This window comes from Panthera tigris, chromosome E2 (genome assembly GCF_018350195.1).
Source record: "Panthera tigris isolate Pti1 chromosome E2, P.tigris_Pti1_mat1.1, whole genome shotgun sequence".
Taxonomy (NCBI): Eukaryota; Metazoa; Chordata; class Mammalia; order Carnivora; family Felidae; genus Panthera; species Panthera tigris.
The window spans coordinates 20,907,349-20,914,606 of record NC_056674.1 but is presented as its reverse complement, the minus strand read 5'-3'; the positions used below and the strand labels follow the sequence as shown (position 1 = coordinate 20,914,606).

Sequence of the window (7,258 nt, the reverse complement as noted above, 5' to 3'; positions counted from 1 at the left end):
TCCGTGCCCTAGGCCAGTCTGGCGCACCTCTCCCGATCCCCCCAGATTAGCCCGGGCCTCGTGAATCACCGCACGCGAAATTCACACCCACTACGTACTCACTCACTGCAGCCCTGATGGGAAAGGTTACCCTTCCTCACCCTGGACCCTGGACCCTGGACCCGCGCAAATGCAACCTGAGTTGCACACTAACAGTGCGTGTCAGGAATGCCTGCTGAGCTCCCACACAGCTAGCACCCCCGATATTACTGGGTATGCACACCACCCCCCACCCCCGTCTGGGAGAGCACACACAAGCTCCTGTGTATCCAACCTCCGTCTATTCGCGTATTCATCAAACAAGCAGGTATTGAATACCTTCTGGGGCCAGGCCATCTACCTGCTCCTAGGTCATGGCAACGAACAAGGCAAGGTAGTCCCTGCCTGTGTGAACCGTCCGTCGCTTCACACAGATTACCACACGCTGAGCAGATGAAAACACCCATTCGGTATCTCAACGTTCCCCTGAGTCAGGACTCCGGGCACGGCTCAGTCGAGTCTTCTGCTGAGGGTCTCACTGGGCTGCAGTCAAGGTGATGGCCGGGGCTGTGACCTCAACTGAGGCCCAGGGTCCTCTTCCCAGCTCACTGGGTGTCGGCAGAAACCCAGCTCCTTGTGTTTGTAGGGCTGAGGCCCTCAGCACCTAGAAGCCACCACACGTTCCCTGCCCTGTGGCCCTCCTCCACAACACAGCAGCCTGCTTCTTCAAGACCGACAGGAGAGCCTCTCTCTGCTGCTTCAAGTCCCTGACTTCTAGACCCTCTTCTAGAGGGTTCACCTGATTAGGTCAGGCCCACCCAGGATAAGCTCCGTTGTGATTAACTCACAACCAAGTCACGTGGGACCAGAGTTATATCTGCAAAACCCCTTCACCTTTTCCATACAGCACATCACAGTGACACCTACGTTCACGGGGAGGGGTCACACACACACACACACACCCTACGTTCATGGGAAAGGGTCACAGGGCACACACACACACCCCCTACGGGGCAGGAATCTCGGGGCCACCTGGCACACTGCCCCGATGGCATTCCCACTCCAGCCAGGAAGCTAACCTTGACACGGGGCCGGAAAGGTGGCGGCCTCGCAACGGGAGCACCGTGGGCAAGCATCTCAGCTCCATCCCGGGCCGCGGGAGGGCCTGGCTGGGTGCCATGCACACCGCTGCCTGCCGCCCAGAGTTCAGCTCGGCCTCCTCGCTGCTCACACATGCTCTCACACATTCTGTGACAACTGTCAGTGGCTTATTCATCGTTTCAGATTGCAACTTTCTGTTTTCCCAGACACCCACTTGAATACCCTGACATTTCTGTGCAGCCCATAACATTCTGTCAATTGTTTACATTTTCCTCGCACACCGATCGGCTTTTCGGTTACGTTCTTGGCCCTTCCCGGTCCTGGTGCCTGAGGCCTACTGAGAGGCTCAGAGTCGCTCCCTCACCGTCCACACGGGCGGATCGTCAATGAAGTGTGCCACATCCCCGCGTCAGTCAGCCCCCGAGACGCAGCTTATACCCCAACCTCAGGGTGGAAGCTGCCTGCAAAAAAGGCAGCCCGCCTGAGCAGAAGTTTTTCCTCTGTCCTTTTCCAGTTTGTAGCTAAAGGCCCGTTCCCAGAAGCTGCAGGGGAACACAACTGTCCCCAGGCTTTTCACCTGCCTTTCCATCTGCCCCACGTCTGGCTCAGCAGCGGGACCTGCTAGCCAGCCCCCGGCTGCCACCCCGCCTCCCCTCCTGTTTGGACCGCCACGGCCTCCACTGGCCCTTGGCGACCACGCTTGCTGCCGGTGCTCCGCCCTCCCCCACCCTGCTCCTGCAGCCCTTCCTTCCCCCCCCCTCCCCCCGCCACAGGAGAGGGCTTCCGAAAACACAGCGCATCACTGCCCCGCAGACAACCTTAAAGGGCTTCCCACTGCACTAAGAACGCACTCCCAACTTCCCTCTCTGGTCTACAAGGCCCGGCAAGACCTGTCGCCTGCTTACCTCCTGCCCCTTCACAAGCCCTCCCACGTGCCAGCTACCGGCCACGCAGGTTTTCCTGCAGCTCCTCGGGTTCTCTTCCACGGCGTGTGCGTGCACCTGCCCTTCTCGTCGCTCGGACTATTCGCCCCCACCCACGTGGGAAAGTGAGACATTTTAGAATGAACGGCGCCGGGACAAACGGACAAGTGTCCGGAAACAAAACCCGACGTTTAGCTCCTGCGTGGCTGCTGCCAGACCTGCAGGCGTAACAGCGAGCACAGGCTCCCTCTGCCATCCTCCACCTCCCCACCTCGGATGTTTGCTGCACAGTCAGTGTTGTGATTTTCAGTCATGTTCTTAATGTGTCTGTTTACTTTTGTTCCCTGCCTCCATGCTAGAAGGCAAGTCCCGGCCAGGCAGAAACCAGGTTGCTGTGGCTCACTGCCACAGCCCTGGTCGCTGCGCTGCCTGGCACCATGGCAGGTGCCCCGTGCAGCGCGAGCTCGAAACAGAGCCGTGTGATGAAAGAATGGACGAGTGCACGAAGGAACGCACGTTAGGACGAGCGCATGAAGGAATGCACATTGGGGCGGGTGCATGAATGAATGCATGTTAATTCTGTAGTGTGAAAAATGCGAATCCGTTGTACGACCAGAAATGTAGGAGGCAGGAAGGAGGATCTTGTCAGGCTTTATGTTAGAATCTATTCTAAAGGTGTAATAGTTAAAACTGGGGCACTTTCAGCGAAGACTCTAAACAGAAATGAATGAATGGAATGGAATGGAAAGTCAAGGAAGCAAACATATCACTCAAATACTCAGACAGTTGTTTTTCAAATCAGCAGAAAAAAAAGAGATTATTTTAAAAATTGGATGGGACAGCTAACTAACTAACAACAAAGAGAAAAATAAGCTAGAGCCCTATTTCTTTATGAAGAAAGAAATACATTTGAAGGACTAAACATTTGAATGGTAAATTAAGCCATGATATTGTAGAATAAAATTTCTGTTCATTAACAACATAATCTCAGGATAAATAAATCCTAAGTATGACACTAGAAAAAAACATTGATATATCTGACCATGTGAAAATGAACAAGTCAAACTTACAAGTAACAGTTGTGTTGGGGCGCTGGGTGGCTCAGTTGGTTGGGCGACTGACTTTGGCTCAGGTTATGATCTTCCTGTTCGTGAGTTCGAGCCCCACGTCGGGCTCTGTGCCGACAGCTCAGAGCCTGGAGCCTGTTTCGGATTCTGTGTCTCCCCCTCTCTCTACCCGTCCCGCTCTGTGTCTCTCTGTCTCTCAATAATAAATAAACATTTAAAAAAAATTTTTTTTAAAAAACAATTGTGGTAGCAGGACTTCAGCCGCGATGGAGAAGAGATATCAGCAATCTCTTGCCCCCATAAAACAAATACAAAACCGGACAAAGTCATCAAATACAAACTGTTAGGGATTCTGGGAATTGACTAAAGATAAACGACTAATTGAAAGTGGGTCTCCATGAAAACCTGCTAGAACTTTGAGTCAGTGCAAGTCTGTGGCTTTCTTCCTTCGGGCTTCCCCGTCCACCTTCCCACATCAGTCAGCACTGTACTTTTCCCAGGACAAAGCTGGCTGTGAAAACCATCATCCATCATCCCTTCTGACAAAGGGGGCTGACCTGTTTTGGAGTGGAAGGCAAACCTGTACCTGGTGTACTGTCAGTAAAAGTGCAAACTCAGGGGGCGCCTGAGTGTCTGACTCTTGATTTCAGCTCAGGTCGTGATCTCACGGTTTGTGAGTTTGAGCCGCGCATCGGGCTCTGCACTGACAGTGTGGATCCTGTTTGGGATTCTCTCTCTCCCTCTCTCTCTCTCTCTTCCCCTCTGCTGCTTATACTTGTCTTCTCTCTCTCTCTCTCTCTCTCTCTCTCTCTCTCTCTCTTCCTCTCTCTCTCTCTTTCAAAATAAATAAATAAACATTAAAACAATTTTTAAGTGCAAACTCAGAAGGAAATTAATGGGGGAATAAACACAGATTTGTTCATATAAGGTTGCGGCCCCACTTGAGATGACGGGTGAAATAGCCAAAAATTTAATGAGGAAGATACTGGAAGAGTCAAATAAGCTACCCACACATCCGTGGCTGCCTGAAGAACCACTGGCATGTGCAGGTAAGACTCAAGAGAACGCAGAAGAAATGAAAACTAAACCTTAAGACAAAGTTGAAAACTGCCTAGACGTGAAAGACACTCCCCGACCTAAATACAAATCAGTCCGCAGAGGGTGGTGTAGAGAAGAGCCCAAGACATGTGAGCTCATCTTCCTAATCATTGGCTGACTACGAATCGACACAGATACAGTGGCTACTCTTGGGAAGCCAAGCTAAAAAACAAAAATAAGAATTTAAAAAATGGGGCACCTGGGTGACTCAGTCAGTTAAGCATCTGACTTCGGTTCAGGTCACGATCTTGTGGTTCATGAGTTCGAGCCCCACATACGGCTCTGTGCTGACAGCTCAGAGCTTGGACCCTGCTTCAGACTCTGTGTCTCCCTCTCTCTCTGCCTCTCTTCTCTCTCTCTTTCTCTCTCAAAAAATGAATAAGCATTAAAAAAATTTAAAAACTAAGCAGGTACATCTGGCTACACATGCTTAGAAGACAGATTCTACCAATTAAGTTCAGACAAGTTATTAAAGAAAAAAACCTTCAGGATAAAAATCCCAATCCAGAGTTGCTACAATAAGTTTTTACAATGTCCAGTTCTCAATCAAAAGATCACAAGACATGTCAAAAAATAGGAAAGCATGAACTATACTCAGAGTAAACAAGAATCATCATAACTAATGATGAGTTGGCCCAGATGTTGAATTTGGATTTAGCAAAGACTTCAAAGCAGCTATTATAATAAATATGTTCAAAGAATTAAAGAACACTATGTTTCAAGAATTAAAGGAAAAACCTGTTTCACACCATATGCAAATATTAACTCAAAAATGGACCAGCAACCTAAAAATAAGAGCAAAACCATAAAAATCTTAGAAGAAAACACAGGGGAAATCTTCATGATCTTGAACTTCATGACCTTGAATTTTCAGATAAGACACCAAAGGCATGAGCAGCAAAAGAAAAAATAAATAAATAGATACACCCACCTGGCAGGGGAAATTCCATGATCAGGAAGGTGGTTTTCCCAGGGCAAGGCTTACCCAGTGCACTTCAGATATGCTGACCCTTATAATTGTCCCAAATGTGGGAAACTTGACTGCATAATTTGGGGTACTGGGGGTTGCATTTGTGCTCTCTCAGAAAAAAAATAGGTAAATTGGACTTCATAAAAATTAAATATTTTTGCACATTAAAGGGGAGTATGAAGAAAGTAAAAAGACAACCTACAAAATGGGAGAAAATATTTGCAAATCATATATCTAATAATATTCTAGCATTCAGAATATATAAAGAACTCTTACAGCTCAACAGCAAATGCGGTAACACTTCACATTTCACATAAAAATTAAGATGAATTGGCAAGGATGTAGAGAAATTAGAATCTTCATACATTGTTGATGGTAATGTAATATGGTACAGCCACTGTGGAAAATAGTTGGTGATTCCCCAAAAGGCTACATCTAGAATTACCGTATGACCCAGCATTTTCCACTGTTAGGAGTATACTCCAAAGAATTGAAAACACATACACAAACAAACACATGGACATGCACAGTCATAGTTATAATAGTTACAATAATAAAAAGGTGGAAACAACCCACATGTCCATCAATGAATGAATGGCTAACAAACTGTGAGATATATATGTGTGTGTGTGTGTATATATATATATATATATACATACAATGAAATATCTCTCAACCACAAAGAGAAATGAAATATAATATGGATTAACCTCAAAAAAATTATGCTCAAAGAAACCAGATACAAAATATTGTATATGATTGCATTTATATGAAATTCCCAGAATAGGTAAATTAATAGAAACATAATACAGATTGGTGGTTACCAGGGACTAGGTTGGAAGCAACCACATAATGGGTACAAAATTTCTTTTTGGAGTGATGAAATGTTTTGTAATAACACTGTAAGTGTACTAAATGCCAATGGATTGTATATTTTAAAATAGTTAATTTTACATATGTGAGTATCATAGTTAACTTTACATATGTGAGTATCATCTCAATAAAAATTTGTTTTGATGAATTAAAGGAAAATACGATGACTCAAACCAAGAACCAAAAGAGAGAATATAAAATTTTTTAAAATAATAGAATAAAAATGAAAGAAAATTCTATAGTGAAAAGTACAATAATCAAATGAATATTCACCAAATGGGCTCAATATCACATCTGAGATGGCAGAATAAAAAATCAGTAAACTTGAAAATAGCAAAATAGAACTTATCCAACATGAAGAACAAAGAAATTTTTTAATATAGACAGAAAGACTTGTAGGACATCAAGCATGCCAACAGACACAGAATGGGAATTCAAAACTTGAGAAGACAGAGAGATACAGACAAAAGAATATTCAAAGAAATAAGTTCCAAAAAGTTCCCAAAAAGTCAAAAAGCTTCCAAACTTGATGAAAAAGATCAATCTACAGATGCAAGAAGCTTATAACAAATATAGGATAAGTATACTGTATTAAGCCTGTTGAAAGACAAAAACTTTTGAAAGTATCAAAGTAAAATGACTCTGCATGTAGAGAGGAATAACAAAATGAGTAACAGCCAACTTTGTCTCCAAAACAATGGAAGCCAGAGGGCAGTGAAGACAAAAGGCACATATTCAAAGTGCTAAGGGGAAAATTAAAGCTGTCAATCAAGAATTCTATATCCAGCAAAATAATGCTTCAAAAAATGAAAGCAAACTAAATGTATTCTTAGATAAACACTAAGAAAGTTTGTTGGTAGCTGACCTGCCAAAATACTAAGATGTTCTTCAGGATGAAAGGAAATGATTTTAGATGGTAATTCAAATCTATAGGAAGAAATGCGGAGTCCAGAATAATGAATATAGCCTAAAATAAATTGTGATACCTCAATACGTGTATTTTAAAGCCATAGAGCAACCACTATTGAAAAAAGTACATAGTGTAAAAAAAAAACAGAGGAGGGGCACCTGGGTGGCTCAGTCAGTTAAGTGTCTGACTTCGGCTCAGGTCATGATCCCACGGTTTGTGGGTTCGAGCCCCACATCAGGCTCTATGCTGACAGCTCACAGCCTGCTTCAGATTATGTCTCTGGCTCTCTCTTCCCTCC

General features: G+C 44.9%; 1 non-coding gene across 1 annotated transcript; it reads left to right on the top strand.

The window, feature by feature from the left end:
* Positions 1 to 5,130: 5,130 nt before the first annotated feature.
* Positions 5,131 to 5,293, top strand: LOC122234423. The gene has a single exon (XR_006212218.1). It is a non-coding gene; the product is annotated as a U1 spliceosomal RNA (small nuclear RNA).
* The last annotated feature ends 1,965 nt before the right edge of the window (positions 5,294 to 7,258 follow it).